We start from the raw sequence: 17,251 nt of genomic DNA, 5'->3' as shown, positions 1-17,251 counted from the left end.
CCCAGACAGCTATTTTGTCTTTTTGCATTTCTTTTCCATGGGGATGGTCTTGATCCCTGTCTCCTGTACAATGTCATGACCTCATTCCGTAGTTCATCAGGCACTCTATCTATCAGATCTAGGCCCTTAAATCTATTTCTCACTTCCACTGTATAATCATAAGGGATTTGATTTAGGTCATATCTGAATGGTCTGGCGGTTTTCCCTATTTTCTTCAATTTAAATCTGAATTTGGTAATAAGGAGTTCATGATCTGAGCCACAGTCAGCTCCTGGTTATGTTTTTGTTGACTGTATAGAGCTTCTCCATCTTTGGCTGCAAAGAATATAATCAATCTGATTTCGGTGTTGGCCATCTGGTGATGTCCATGTGTAGTGTCTTCTGTTGTTTTGTTGGAAGAGGGTGTTTGCTATGACCAGTGCACTTTTTGGCAAAACTCTATTAGTCTTTGCCCTGCTTCATTCCACATTCCAAGGCCAAATTTGCCTGTTACTCCAGGTGTTTCTTGACTTCCTACTTTTGCATTCCAGGCCCGTATAATGAAAAGGTCATCTTTCTTGGGTGTTCTAAAAGGTCTTGTAGGTCTTCATAGAACTGTTCAACTTCAGCTTCTTCAGCGTTACTGGTTGGGGCATAGACTTGGATTACTGTGATATTGAATGGTTTGCGTTGGAGACGAACAGAGATCATTCTGTCGTTTTTGAGATTGCATCCAAGTATTGCATTTCGGACTCTTTTTTTGACCATGATGGCTACTCCATTTCTTCTGAGGTATTCCTGCCTGCAGTAGTAGATATAATGGTCATCTGAGTTAAATTCACCCATTCCAGTCCATTCTAGTTCGCTGATTACCAGAATGTCAACATTCATTCTTGTCATCTCTTGTTTGACCACTTCCAATTTGCCTTGATTCATGGACCTGACATTCCAGGTTCCTATGAAGTATTGCTCTTTACAGTATCAGACCTTGCTTCTATCACCAGTCACATCCACAACTGGGTATTGTTTTTGCTTTGGCTCCATCCCTTGTTTATTTCTGGAGTTATTTCTCCACTGATCTCCAGTAGCATATTGGGCACCTACTGAGCTGGGGAGTTCCTCTTTCAGTATCCTATCATTTTGCCTTTTCATACTGTTCATGGGGTTCTCAAGGCAAGAATACTGAAGTGGTTTGCCATTCCCTTCTCCAGTGGACCACATTCTGTCAGACCTCTCCACTATGACCCACCTGTCTTGGGTGGCCCCATGGAGCTAACACTAGAGGTCATCTAATGCTGAGATAGAATGAGATACCTTCCCTGATTGCTCACTTGGTAAAGAATCTGCCTGCAATGCAGGAGACCCCGGTTTGATCTCTGGGTCGCGAAGATCATCTAGAGAAGGGATAGGCTACCTACTCCAGTATTCCTGTGCTTCCCTCATGGCTCAGCCTGCAATGTGGGAATACTGGGTTCAATCCCTGGGTTGGGAGGATTCCCTGGAGAAGGGAAAGGCTACCCACTCCAGTATTCTGGCCTAGAGAATTCTGTATAGTCCATAGGTTCACAAAGATTTGGACACGACTGAGAGACTTAGAGATAGAGAAAGAGAGGAAGAATAGGAGGGTGTGAACATATTTTGCAAGTGCTGGGGTTGGGGGAGGAGTTGAACCATTTGAGCTGGAGGGTAAACTCTCATAACCAACATGCCAGATAACTACCAAACTGACCTATTTCTCTCCTTCCACTCTCCCTTCCCTTGACTCTCTCCTTTTTCCTCTCTCCTCCCTCAGATCCCATTCTATGGAAGAAGCTTTGTTATGAGCAACCTTCCTAAGAGCCCCATAAGGTAAGCAAATGAAGCCTCGGGCCAATGACTAGGTAAGTGAGTTTGAAAGAGGCTCTTTCAGATCCTTCAGAGAGGCTGCAGCCTCAGTTAACAGCTCAACTGTAGGCTCATGAGAGAAGCTGAACTAGAATGATTCAGCTAACCTGGCCCTAGATTCCCAAATCTAAGAAACTGTGAAATAAAAAATTTTGTTGTTTGCACCAGCCAAATTTTAGGTAATGTGTTACACAGCAATAAGTAGATAATACTCCAAACTTTCTCAATTTACATTACCAGAATAGTTTGCAAAGGAGGCATGAATTTTATCCATATATTTATTTCAATGATATTAGTCTTATAAATGCATTAAAAATGTGAATTTGTCTCACCAACTGTTACTACATCTATAAGTATGGTTGCTTCCTGAGCAAAAGGCAAGTTTTTCCTCATGTGGTGGCATGATTCTTTGGGTTGAACATGTGATTACAGCAAAAGTCTCGATAGTGTTATAATTTATGTGCCAAACTTTCCTGTGCTTCTCACTGGCCTTTGAGGGAGTTGGTGACTGACTAGAGAGGAGATGTTCTCTCAGTTCACTGTTGCCATGTGACATGGAGCATGGGTTTTGTCTTACTATCTTATACTGCTGCACATTAACTCTCAACTGTCATGCTAAGCTCAGTAGAAATCAGGTACCCTTATATGCAGTCACTCGTTTGCTTTTGTTGACAAGTAATAATTTGGGTTTTTGTAAGCTGACCCATTCAAAGCAGCCCTCATAGGATAACAAGGTGATTTAAATGGGGTTTGTTTGAAACAAATCCTTGGTTTCTAATCAGTATGCAGTTTGGTATAATATGGTTTACAACATTTCTTACTTTTATACTCTATCACTTTTTTCATCATTGTTTGCAATCATAACAAGTACTACAGCATATTGTAGAGTTTATAAATAATTCTGGTATCTTTATAGGGTTTAAGGAAAAGGTGTTCCCCCCACTACTTTTGCTTTAAAACAGTAGAGATTGTTACCATTATGCCTCATGCACTTTGATTAAAAGTTTAAAGCCTAAAATATCTTTCTGGCAGATATTTCAACAAACTCTTTTAATGTTCAGCTTGGCAGCATATGTTTTATGGACACACACTGCCCTCTCTAAAGATGTGATTATGTGTCTAGGGACAGAGGAATAGAAGCCCTCTCTGTAAGGCATATACACCGAGAAAATCTCTCATTAATTGAGCATTCTACCACCTGTTTAAGAAAGAAAAGGGACTGTCAAATATTCAATGTTTTTTTGTTCCTATTTATGCTTTTTGTCCTTGTACCTTTAAAAGAAATATTTCAAATCTGTCTTTTGTGCCATTTATATTCAGAATAGATATGAAATGAACTTATAAATCACTTAGTATTCTTTTGCTGGGTATCTTTCTGAGATGTTATGTATTACCTTATCATACACTAAAAGGCTTCTACAATCACAGAGAAAGAAGTACCTGTTCTGCTGAGATTCCAGAAAGCAACAGAGGCAGTTCCTCTAGATATCAGAAACACAAAACAAGGTACTTGATTATATTTACATATGTAATTATACAACTATTACAATACTTTCACATTTTATTATTACCTAAAAAACTTTATACCACCAAGATGAACATCTTTCTCTATTTCTTCTTGACTCCTGAGCTCTCTCGGGAAATATAGCTGTCTCTATTTCTACTGCATATAGTGTTCAATACAGAAACTTGTCAGGTGGATGTCAAAAAGCTTAGAGCATTCTGAGATGGTACAGATTTGCTCTTCCATTCAAAGTAATACTGTAAAATGACAGAAGCAGAGGGAGATAAGGCTCCTCCTGGTCAGAGTAGATTTCAAGGTAATGTTGACAGTTTTCATTCCATACTTTTCCACGTCTGATTCTCTTCTAGATATTTCCCAAATCAGATAGAAATGACCATGAAAAAGCACATATTAATAATCAAACTATACCATGCTGCTAAGTCACTTTAGTCATGTCTGACTCTTCGTGACCCCATTGACTGTGGCCCACCAGGATCCTCCATCCATGGGATTTTCCAGGCAAGAGTACTGGAGTGGGGTGCTGTTGCCTTCTGCAAACTATACCATAAGGAATTATAAATAAGTCCATAAATCTGTTCCAAATCTATTCTTCATGTTCTGAATATAATCTAATAGTACATTTAGTGTACTGTACATGTTTAAAAAACCCATAGTAATGTTAATAAAAGGAAAAGAATTTTATATATGCTTGCTCTCACGTCTTATCAAATTATCTATAGTAAAAGATCAGTGATTTTTAGTTTATTTTTAATTTTCAATTCACTGTATATGTATTTTTGTGAAAATATAATTTTAAAACAATTAATTGTAACACAAAATACACGGAACATGCAGAAAATACAAAATTTTAGATCAGGCAGATGTCAAGGTATCCAATTTAAACTTTCTAAACACTGTCTCTCAATTTCTGTAAGTTGCAACCTCTTGCATTGGTGGAGTGGCACTGGTACACAGGAGACACATTGAACAGTGGGGCTATAACTGATCTAAAAGGATGACTCAAGGCAGTCCTAGGGCAGGTGATAAAGTAAAGACAGTACCTATCTCTTTTCCAAGATCTACTTTTGCCATGGATTATTCTATGAAAAGAAAAGTTACTTCTACTTAGTTTTTGTTTCAGATAAATGAAATTGCCTTCCATTATTCATTTGAAATAAATGTTTAATGATAAGCTACATTTTTTTTAATGGGAAGAGCAGAGTAAAAAGACCCTGAGGTCACCTCCTCTCACAAGTACACCAAAATCATAACTGTCTGCAGAACAACCATTAATGCAAATGACTGAAACCTAACACAAAAGAGGAACTAAAAAGTCTCTTTATGAAAGTGAAAGAGGAGAATGAAAAAGTTGGCTTAAAGTTCAACATTCAGAAAACGAAGATCATGGCATCTGGTCCCATCACTTCATGGGAAATAGATGGGGAAACAGTGGAATCAGTGTCAGACTATTTTTTTGGGCTCCAAAGTCACTGCAGACGGTGATTGCAGCCATGAAATTAAAAGACGTTTACTCCTTGGAAGAAAAGTTATGACCAACCTAGATAGCATATTCAAAAGCACAGACATTACTTTGCCAACAAAGGTCCATCTAGTCAAAGCCATGAACTGTGGTGTTGGAGAAGACTCTTGAGAGTCCCTTGGACTGCAAGGAGATCCAACCTGTCCATTCTGAAGGAGATCAGCCCTGGAATTTCTTTGGAAGGAATGATGCTAAAGCTGAAACTCCAGTACTTTGGCCACTTCATGCGAAGAGTTGACTCATTGGAAAGACTCTGATGCTGGGAGGGATTGGGGGCAGGAGGAGAAGGGGACAACAGAGGATGAGATGCCTGGATGGCATCTCTGACTCGATGGACATGAGTCTGAGTGAACTCTGCGAGTTGGTGATGGACAGGGAGGCCTGGCGTGTTGCAATTCATGAGTTTGCAAAGAGTCGGACACAACTGAGAGACTGAACTGAACTGAACTGAAGTCTACCTCTCCTACCTGTCTCCCTGTGGTTCCTTCTTGGTGTCTTTAGTTGTAGAAGATCTTTTGTGGTATCTCTAATATTCTTGATGTGATCTCCTGTTTCTTCTTTGCTTCATTCTGTCTCCATGGTCATACTTATCTGTGAACAGGGTGTGGCAGGAGCAAAGTGGGGAACACAAACTGGCTTCAGGGGAGGCTTGGTCCATGGCTCAAGTGGATTGTCCAAGACTGATTTCTTTCTATTTCTTAGCTCCTCTGGTTGATCCCATTCTTTGAGTTGACTCATTTGAAAAGACCCTGATGCTGGGAAAGATTGAGGCTAGGTGGAGAAGGGGACAACAGAGGATGAGATGGTTGGATGGCATCACCGACTCAATGGACATGAGTTTGGGTAGACTCCAGGAGTTGGTGATGGACAGGGAGCCCTGGAGTGCTGCAGTTCATGGGTCACAAAGAGTCAGACATGACTGAGCGACTAAACTGATGATATATATTTATACACATATGCACACACATATATACATATATATGTTTGTGTGTGTACATATATGTATGTATGTGTGTATATATATTTTGTATAGCAGACTGCATATTTTAGTCTGATATTAGAGTCTGCTGTATCCGTCTGCTATTCAAAAACCTCAAGGTAACAACAAATCTAAAATCTATAATGGTTTGGTGGTTTAGTCACGAAGTCGTGTCTGACTCTTGTGACCCCATGGACTGTAGGCTGCCAGGCTCCTCTGTCCATGGGATTCTCCAGGCACGAATACTGGAGTGGGTTGCCATTTCCTTCTCCAGAGGATCTTCCCAACCCAGGTATCGAACACATGTCTCCTGCACTGCAGGCAGATTCTTTACCAACTGAGCTATGAGGGAAGCCCTATAATAGATACATACAAAAAAAGAATCCACATAACACTAAAAAGTCATAAAATAAGAGAACAAAAGGCAAAAAAAAAACCTTTAAAAACAATTAACAAAATGGCAATTAAAATATATATACCAATAATTACCTTAAATTGAAACATACTAAATACTCCAAACAAAAGACACAGACTTTCAGAATGTATTAAAAAAGAAAAAAAAAAAAAAAGAGCAAGACCCAAATATATGCTGCCTACAAGGAACTCACTATAGATCTAAAGACACATACAGTCTTTAGAAAGTGCCGTTGAAAGTGAGAGGATGGAAAAAGGTATTCTGAACATATGAAAAAAAAATGCTGGAGCAGCAATACTTATATGAGACAAAATAGCCTTTAAAATAAAGACTATTACAAAAGAAAAAGGACACTACATACGATCAAGGGAATCAATCCAAGAGAAAGATATAACAATTGTAAATATATACGTACCCAATACAGGAGCTCCTCAATATATAAGGCAAACATTAACAGACATAAAAGGAGAAACTTACAAAAACACAGTAATAAGGGGGACTTTAACAGCCCATTCACCTCAATGGACAGACTAAGTGACTAAGCATGCACACAGAGTACTTCATCCAAAAGCAACAGAAAACACATTCTTTTCAAGTGCACATGGAACAGTCTCCAAGACACATTATGTGCTAGGCCACAAAGCAACCCTCAGGAAATTTAAGGAAAGTGATGTCAAATCAAACACCTTTTCTGACAATAATGCTCTGAAATCAGCAATCAAATACAAGGAAAACACTGCAAAAAGCACAAACACATGGAGACTAAACAATACGCTACTAAACAACAAATGGATCACTGGAGGAAATAAAAAATACCCACAGACAAATGAAATTGAAAACATGACAATCCAAAACCTATGGGATGCAGGAAAAGCAGTTCTACATGGGAATTTCATAGTGATACATGATTACTTCAGGAAACAAGAAAAATCTCAAACAACAAACCTAAATTTATACCCAAAGCAACTAGAGAAAGAAGAGCAAAGCCCAAAATTAGTAGAAGGAAAGAAATCATAAACATCTGAGTAGAAATAGATGAAATAGAGCCTAAAAAAAAAAATAGAAAAGATCAATGAATCTAAAAGCTGGTTCATTGAGAAGATAAAACTAAAATGATATACCATTAGCAAGACTCATCAAACAAACAAGGGAAAGGGCCCAAACCAATAAAATCAAAAATGAAAAAGAAGACAAAATCAAAACCATGTAAATATAAAGGATCATATAAGACTACCATGAACAACCACAACGCCAATAAAATGCACAACCTAGAGGAAATTCTAAGAAAGAGCCAATCTCCCAAAGCTAAACAAAGAAGAAATAAACTATGAACAGAACAATTACCAATAGTAAAATTGAATTGATAATTTAAAAACTTCCAACAAAAAGAATTTCAGAACCAGATGACTTCAAGAGGAATCCTGCCAAATCTTTACATAAGAGTTAATGTGTACCTTTCTGAAACTACTACAAAAAACCACAGTGGAAGAAATACTTAAAAATCATTCTATAGGACAGCATCACCCTGACACCAAAAGCAGACAAAGATATATTTAGAACACACATAAAAAACTTACAGACCAGTATCATTGATGATGACAGATGCAAGTTATCAAAAATACTAGCAAACTGAATCCAACAATCATTAGAAAGATCAACACCAAGACCAACTGAGATTTATTTCAGGAAGGCAAGGATATTTCACTATCTGCAAATCAATCAGCTGAAACATGACATTAACAAACTAAAGAATAAAAACTGCATGATAATCTCAATAGATGCAGAAGAAGCTTCTGTTAAAACTTAACATCCATTTATGATTAAAAAACAAAAAAGAATCTCCAGAAAACGGACAGAGAGGGAACATACCTTAACATGATAAAGGCCATATGACAAACTAACAAGCAACATCATAGTCAACAGCAAACCCTCTCAGGTCAGGAACAAAGCAAGCATGCCCATGCTCGCCACTTTTACTGTACACAGTTTTAGAGGTCCTGGTCACAGAAATCAGTGGAGAAAAAGAAACAAAAGGAATCCACACTGGAAAAGAAGTAAAAACGTCACTGTTCACAGGTAAAATGACACTATACAAAGAAAATCCTAAAGATGCTACAAGAAAACTACTGGAACACATAAATAATTAAGGTAAAGTTACAGGATACAAAATTAATATTGCTGTATTTATTTACATTAACAATGAAAAACCAGAAAGATAATTTAAAAAAAAGGTCTGATTCACCAGCACATCAAAAGGAATAAAATACCTAGGAATAAACCTACTTAATGAGGCAAAACACCTGTACTTTGAAAACTATAAGATGCTGATGAAAGAAATAGAAGATGACACAGATATAAAAATATAACATGCGTTCCCAAACATGAACGCATGTAAGAATTAAAGATTTTAAAATTTAAAAAAAAATAAAAAATTTAAAAAATTAAAAAAAAAAGTAGTTCAAAAAGTGTGAAAGAAAAAAACAAAACAAAACAAAACAAAAAATATATAACATGTTCTTAGATTGGAAAAATCAACATTATTAAAAATGTCCATACTACCCCAGGCAATTACAGATTCAATATAATCTCTAAGACATTACCAATGGCATTTTTCACAGAACTATAACAAAAAAATTTAAAACTTGTAAGAAAACACAGGAAACACCAAATACTCTTCTTGAGAAAGAACAGAGCTGAAGGAATAATGCTCCTTGACTTTAGACTATACTACAAAGCTAAAATCATCCATACAGTATAGTACTGGCATAAACAGAGATATATAGATCAGTGAAACAGGATAGAAAGCCAGGAAATAAACTCAAGCACATACGATCAATCAATCTATGAAAAAGGAGGCAAGAATATACAATTGACAGTCTCTTCAGTAAGTGGTGCTAGGAAAACAACCACAAAAAGACAGCTACAAGCAAAAGAGTGAAATTAGGACATTATTTAACACGGTATTAAAAAAATAACTCAAAATGTGCCCGGGTTCAGCCCCCGTAGGATCCAGGGGAACCTGAAGGAAAAACGGCATCAGCGATTGATTTAGAGAGAGATAAGGAAAGAATATTGTAGATAAGAAAATAAAGGAGAGAAAGAGGCTGATATTTTTTGGTTTACATAGAGGACCAATGAAACTCCGAGGCAAGAAGTTTGCCCTGTTCACTGAGGCCACAGGTGTCCTCTCGGTCTCCCGAGGGAGTAAAGATGCAGAACGTCTTCCCATTCAGGTCTTAGAAACCCGGGCAGATAAGTGAACGCAGGGAGTCTCTATGCTCCAAGGGATCAGTCTGAAAAAGAAAGTAAGAGAGAAAAAAAGAGAAAAAAGAAAAACACGGGGTGGCCAAGCTTCTTCAAGCGAGGCCCCTTGTTTTTATTTTTAAAAGGGTCTTTTATAACTTTACTTGTACATAGAGGGAAATGAAAGATGCAAAGTCATACAGAGTCAGCCCAAACATTATATCTGTTTTGTCTTTATCGAAACCAGGATTTTTCTGCAAACCTTTCTCATAAACAATATTGTGTACATTATCTTCTGGCCTTGGGGCCTGTGAACATTTTATGACCCTCTTTTGATAAACGCTTCTCAACCAGAAAACTTATTTTCCCTTGAAATGTTTTTTCTTATATTTTTAATCTATGTCAGCTCAAAAAGTATTAAAGAGTTACATTCTCAGGAAGCAAAGGTGCAGTGAGTTACAAGAAAGAACCAATTAGCTCAAAAGTCTGATGAGGTTAATTTCAAGGCTACACTTGTTTTTATTACTTTCTAACTATGTTAACTAATGCACTCCCAGGTGCACAGTGGATACAAGATATGGGAACTTAGCAACAAGCATTGGCCCAATAATGAAATCCTATGCCTAGCACTACTCTAATAACTTTTAACTCTTTAAAAGGCTCTATGTTTTAGGCTTTCCATGCCTCTCACAGTTGGGAGGATGTAAATAATCATATGCGTAGCTGCAAGAGTCTGGATATACCTGCCAAGCGAGCTATAATGCTAACAGAAGTGTTTTGATAACAGAAGGGTTTTGATTGGAAATATTCCTCTCATGTCCAGGAGACTTATTAGCTCTAGCCCTAAGTTGATTTTCTCCAGAGAAAGGTGGTCAGGAATAGCCCCCTGTTAATGTCAGAGGAGTTGGTAAAAGTCATGAAATAGTAAAACAGACAGATTCTGGTTTGGGGGTAGATGCTCGAGAAAGCCTAAGGAGCCCATTGAGTCCTGAAGCCTTGCTTAACAGTTCTCTTCCACGTGACCTTGTCATGGGTGGGATCTCCTGGGGTGGCTCCCAGCAAAAAAAAATGTATTAAAAAATTACGTGTAAGAATGGATACTATAAAACTCTTAGAGGAAAGTATAGGCAGAACACTTTTACATAAATCACAGAAATAGTTTTTGTATCCATCTGCTAGACTAATAGGAAAAAGAAGCAAAAATAAACAGGACCTGAGAGAACTTAAAAACACTTGCACAGCAAAAAAAAACCCATGAACAAAACACAAAGCAATAATATATGGAATGGAACAAAACATTTGGAAACTATGCAACCAGCAAGGGATTAACTTCCAAACCACAAAAACAGCTTATACAGTTCAATATCTATAAAACAAACACCCAATCAAAAAATGGACAGAAGGTCTTAACAGATATTTCCCCCAAACAGACATACAGATGGCCAGGTAGGCACATGAAAAAATGCTCAACATCCCTTCACATTTAGAACTAGTGGAAGTTTGAATTCCAGTTAGAGGATTATTTTTAACAGATGCCATGACAATTTATGAACTGCAAATATCAAATGATGTGTAAATTTCATGCTTGATACAGTCTCATTAAATTTAAATTGTTAATCAGAAAAAGTAGTTATCCCCCACCCAAATTTATTTGTAATACTTCCAGGCATAAAATCATTTAGTGGGATTTATATATTTGAAAAAGTTAAAAAGTAAAAAGCAACTCCTCACCAGAGCTTTATTAAACTACTTGAACATAACTTTCATCTGGGGAACCAGATCAAGATGGCAAAATAGGAAAGTATGGAGTTCACCTTCTCCCACAAAGACATCAAAAAATATATCTACATGAGGAACAAGTCTCACAGAATACCTGCTAAATAGGAAAAAAAATTTTTCATAATACCAAAATCTGAAGAAAGATCACCATGTAACCTATAGGCTGATAGAAGAAAAAAGGAATCAGGATAGGACCTGTAGCCCTGGGATGGAGTTGTGAAACAGGAAAGGTTCCCTGACCCTGAGAAGTCCATTCACCAGTGGAGAGATAAGTCAGGACAGAAAGGGAACTTTAGAGACTCAAAGGAGAGTGCAGCAGCCAGTCAGCAGCAGGCAGAACAGAGAAAAACCAGCACAGAGGGTCCCTGCCACCTTGCTACATTCTCCAGGCCAAAACACGTGTCTGCTGGGACCTGTAGGGGCTGGGTGCTAAAACTCAAGCTCCACAGGACAGACCTGGGGGGAAGACTAGGATCGGCTGCACAGAGATAGTCTAAAGGGGCTAAAGTGTGCTTTCTGCCACAACCTGAGGTGTGTACAGGAAGGAGCCTGGTTTACCCACTGAACACCCACTGTTAAAGTGCATGCCTGAGGGGAGGCCTGGATCTCACAGCAGCAGTTTCATTTTCAACATGTTCATAGTAGTTGTTCCTCTGCCTCTATCAGGTCCATGAGGGAGTAAGTGCCTTTGAGTTGCCCACATGTGGAGGCAGGGCTGGAAACTGAGCCAATCCACAGGGGCCCTGCAACTGCAGAAGCAGTACCAAAATTTGAGTGTCGCAGCCTCTGTGGGATCCATGGATTTGCACACAGCATGTGGCATGGTAGACTCAGTGCCTGCAGAACCTCAGAGCAGAACACTGGTGATCTCATGGCTAGAAAGGGTCCAGCTGCAGGCTCTGTGAGCCGACACACAACGAGGTGAGGATAGGGTCCAGGCTGACTCAGTAGCTCCCCTAGTAGGTCCAGGTGTGTAACTGCAGAAGTCTCAGTGTCTGATCTGCACCAAAGGATATGCACTAGTGGCTTTCTGAACACAATGCCTAAGGCATAACCAGGCTGATTGCCTGAATTCCCATGGCTGAGGCAGGGCCAAGACCAGTGCCAGAAATAGTATACTTTATAGCCCACACACTCAGTGACAGGTGGTACCACAGAGCACACTTCCCAGCAGATAGCTTCTGTGGAGGAATGCTTACAACCTCCCCTCCCAGCAGGAGCACTCCAGTTCCATCTACCTCATACCACAGTTCAGAAACAGATCTTGGGGTATCTACACCAAAAACTGGGGAGCAGATCCTACCCCTGACAGAGCTGTGATAACAAAGAGCAAAGAGGAGGCCCCAAAAAACATTCAGTGCAGACAACATTTCAATGTACACACTGAAAAAAAGCCCTAGAACCAAAAACATTAGATTCACAGAAGCTACACATAAACTCTTCAAGAGCACAGTGGAAAACTGTTTCTCCTAAACTCACAGTTAAATAAAGATAAGTAAAATGAAGAAGCAGAGGAACTACTCCCAACTCAACAAGTAAGAGAGGTCCCCTAAAGAATATCTGAAACTTACTAGATCCCCAAGTTCAAAAAGGAGGTAATAAATACACTGAAGCAATGAAGAAAGGCTATCAATAGAAATGTAGATCACTGTTAAAAAAAAAGAAGAAGAACAAGAACAAGAAGTAGAAAATATAGAGGTGTCAATTAAAATTAGGAAACTCATTTGCAGAGACAAAACCTCAGCTGAAGGAGATAAATAGTAAACTGGATGATGCATAAGAATAAGAGATCTGCATGACAGAATAACAAAAAATCACATAATCAGAACAGCAGATAGAAAAATAAGTGAAAAAAAAATGAAAGTGATATATGAGACTTATGGGATAAGTCCCAATACACATAATAGGAATCCCAGAAAGAGAGGAAGCAGAATGGGGGATCAAAAATACATTTGAAAAAAATTATAGCTGAAAACTTCCCAAAGTCAAGAAAGGAAATAGATATCTGGGTGGAGAAAGTACTGAGCATTCCATATAAAAGGAATCCAAATATGGCTACATTAAGACATATTATAATCAAAATGTGTGTGTTAGCCACTCAGTTGTGCGCAGCATTTGCAACCCCATGGACCACAGCCCACCAGGCTCCTCTGTCCATGGAATTCTTCAGGCAAGAATATTGGAGTGGGGTGCCATTCCCTTGTCCAGGGGATCTTCCTGACCCAGGGATTGAACCCAGGTCTCCTGCATTGCAGGCAGATTCTTTACAATCTGAGCCACCAGACAAGCCCTAAATTAAATATCTGTTAGTAGATATTTGTTGTCTGGTGGTGGTGGTGGTTTAATCACTAAGTTGTTCTGACTTTTTAAACTGCCAGGCTCCTCTGTCCATGGGATTTCCTCAATCCACTGGAGTGGATTGCCATTTCCTCTCTAGGGTCCTTCCTAACCCAGGGATTGAACCTAAGTCTCCTGCACTGCCAGTGGATTCTTTACCACTGGGCCATTCTTACCACCATGCCCCAGGATATAATCAAAATGGCAAATGTTAAAGAGAGGATACTTAAGGCAGCAAGAGAAAAAACAAAGAGTTACTTATTAAAACAAAGGAACTGAGGGGCGGTCCTAAGATGGCGGAGGAATAGGACAGGAAGACCACCTTCTCCCTCACAAATTCCTCAAAAGAACATTTCAACGCTGAGCAAACTCCACAAAATAACTTCTGTAAGCTGGCAGAGGACATCAGGCAACCAGAAAAGCAGACCATTGTCTTCAAAAAACAGGTAGGAAAAAATATAAAAGACGAAAAAGGAGACAAAGGAGGTGGGGAGGGAGCTCCGACCCGGGAAGGGAAGCCCCACCCGGGAAGGGAATTTTAAGAAGAGAGGTTTCCAAACACCAGGAAACACTCTCCCTGCCGAGTCTGTGGCGAGCCTTGGAAACACAGAGGGCAACATAACAGGAAGGAAAAATAAATAAATAATTAAAACCAAGAGATTACAAGCCCAACAGCAACTCCCCCAGCGGAAAAGCAGCACAGATGCCTGCATCCGCCATTGGGAAGTGGGGGCAGGGCAGGGAAGTGCGGGAGGCGCGGGCTGCAGTGCTTTGTAAGAACTGGGCAGGAACGCCCCACGCCCAACCAAAACAATCTAACTTGGGCTAGCAAACCAGACTGCGGGATAGCTGCCATGCGAAAAGCTTCGAACATAAGACACCGCCAGGACCGAGCACAGAACAAAGGACGGAACGGAAAAAGCTGGCTGCAGACCATCCCCCCCGGGGACAGGCAGCCAGAGCCATAAGGGCTGGAAAGGGGCAATTGCAGACCCGGAGAGACTTTACTTACCAAATTGCAAACAGGCTTCTTTGCTAAGATGTCTGGGAGTGCTGGACAGTCACCATCTGCCTCACAAGGGGCGCCAGCAGACCACCCAGAAAACTGAGCAGCAGCGGCAGAAAAGGCGACAAGTCGCAGCGATCACACTCGCCAAACTCCTGAGCTACTCGGACCCGGGAACGGCACAAAACTCAGTCCCAACCTAATCTGTGCCTCTGAGGGCTGCCTGAGCGGCTTAGACCGGGGAAGTGCACGCAGCCTAGGGCTGGCCTCAGATGGTTCCCGGCTGAGCATCGTAGAGCCGGAGCGGTTTGTACGCCGCGAGAAGGGACAGGTCTAGCGGGGCTGAGACACTGTGTGCACACGACAGCGCTATTTGTTTGCAGCATACCCCCTCCCCACAGCGTGACTGAACTAGTGAGCCTAAAAAACCAGCATAAAGAAGAAGTTAAACAGAGGGAACCACCTTGGAAGTGACCCCACACTGCCCACAACATCAGAGAAGAGCCAGAAATATTTTTACTATTTTTAAAATCATTCCTTTGTTTTTCTCTTTTTTTTTCTAACTTTTTTTTTAATAGTTAAGTCTATTTCTCCTCTAATTTTTATTTCTATAACCTACTATTACTATTCAAAAAAAACCCGACTTTTTTTTTTTAAAGGCAAACACCATAGATAGTCTTTGGGTGGTTATTGTTTGTTTGTTTTTTGGTAATAATTCTTGTGGCTTTTTTTCTTTTTCTTTTTTCCTTTTTCCTTCTGCTTCTTTTCTTTAATATTGTATTTTTGAAAATCCAATCTCTACTCTAGATTTTTAATCTTTTCTCTTTGGTTTTTGTTGCCAATTTTGTACATTTAAAAACCCAAACTCACTACCCAGTTTTACCTGAGAGCGAGATTACTGGCATGACCACTCTCTCCTCCTTTGGACTCTCCTTTTTCTCCACCAGGTGGCCTCTGTCTCTTTTCTCCCCCATCTCTTCTCTATCCAACTCTGTGAATCTCTGTGTGTTCCAGACGGTGGAGAACACCTAAGGAACTGGTTACTGGCAGGATTTGTCTCTCTCCTTCTCATTCCTCTCTCTGATCCTCCTAGCCACCTCTGTCTACTTCCTCCCTCTCCTCTTCCCTGTATAACTCTGTAAATACCTCTGAGCGGTCCAGACTATAGAGCGCACATAAGGAAGTGACTACTGGCTAGCTTGCTGTCTCCTCTTTTGATCTCACCGCATCTCATTCCAGTTACCTCTAACTACCCCCTCCATCTTCTCTTCTCCTTGTAACTCAGTGAACCTCTCTGAGTGTCCCTCAATGTGGAGAAACTTTTCATCTTTAACCTAGATGTTTTATCATTGGTGCTGTATAGATGGAGAAGTCTAGAGGCTACTGTAAAAATAAAACTGAAAACCAGAAGCAGGAGGCTTAGGTCCAAAGCCTGAAAACATCAGAGAACTGCTGAATTCAGGGAACATTAAGCAATAGGAGCTCATCAAATGCCTCCATACCTACACTGAAACCAAGGACCAACAAGTTCCAGAACAAGACATACCACGCAAATTCTCCAGCAACACAGGAACACTCCCCTGAGCTTCAATATACAGGCAGCTCAAAGTTATTCCAAAACATGTGACGTCTCATAACCCATTACTGCTCACTCCACTGCACTCCAGAGAGAAGAAACCCAGCTCCACCCACCAGAACTCCAACACAAGCCTCCCTAAGCAGGAAACCTAGACAAGCCACTGATACAACCCCACCCACAGTGAGGAAGCTCCATAATAAAGAGAACTCCACAAATTACCAGAATATTAAAAGGCCACCCCAAACGCAGCAATATAACCAAGATGAAGAGACAGAGGAATACTCAGCAGGTAAAGGAACAGGAAAGTTGCCCACCAAACCAAACAAAAGAGGAAGAGCTAGGGAATCTACCTGAGAAAGAATTCCGAATATTGATAGTGAAAATGATCCAAAATCTTGAAATCAAAATGGAATCACAGATAAATAGCCTAGAGACAAGGATTGAGAAGATGCAAGAAAGGTTTAACAAGGACCTAGAAGAAATAAAAAAGAGTCGATATATAATGAATAACGCAATAAATGAGATCAGAAACACTCTGGAGGCAACAAATAGCAGAATAACGGAGGCAGAAGATAGGATTAGTGAAATAGAAGATAGAATGGTAGAAATAAACGAATCAGAGAGGAAACAAGGAAAATGAATGATAAGAAATGAGGACAGTCTCAGAGACCTCCAGGACGATATGAAACGCTCCAACATTCGAATTATAGGAGTCCCAGAAGAAGAAGACAAAAAGAAAGACCATGAGAAAATCCTTGAGGAGATAATAGTTGAAAACTTCCCTAAAATGGGGAAGGAAATAATCACCCAAGTCCAAGAAACACAGAGAGTTCCAAATAGGATAAACCCAAGGCGAAACACCCCAAGACACATATTAATCAAATTAACAAAGATCAAACACAAAGAACAAATATTAAAAGCAGCAAGGGAAAAACAACAAATAACACACAAGGGGATTCCCATAAGGATAACAGCTGATCTTTCAATAGAAACTCTTCAGGCCAGG

Source organism: Capra hircus, chromosome 7 (genome assembly GCF_001704415.2).
Source record: "Capra hircus breed San Clemente chromosome 7, ASM170441v1, whole genome shotgun sequence".
In the NCBI taxonomy this organism is placed as follows: domain Eukaryota; kingdom Metazoa; phylum Chordata; class Mammalia; order Artiodactyla; family Bovidae; genus Capra; species Capra hircus.
Note: the sequence above shows the minus strand (reverse complement) of the source record.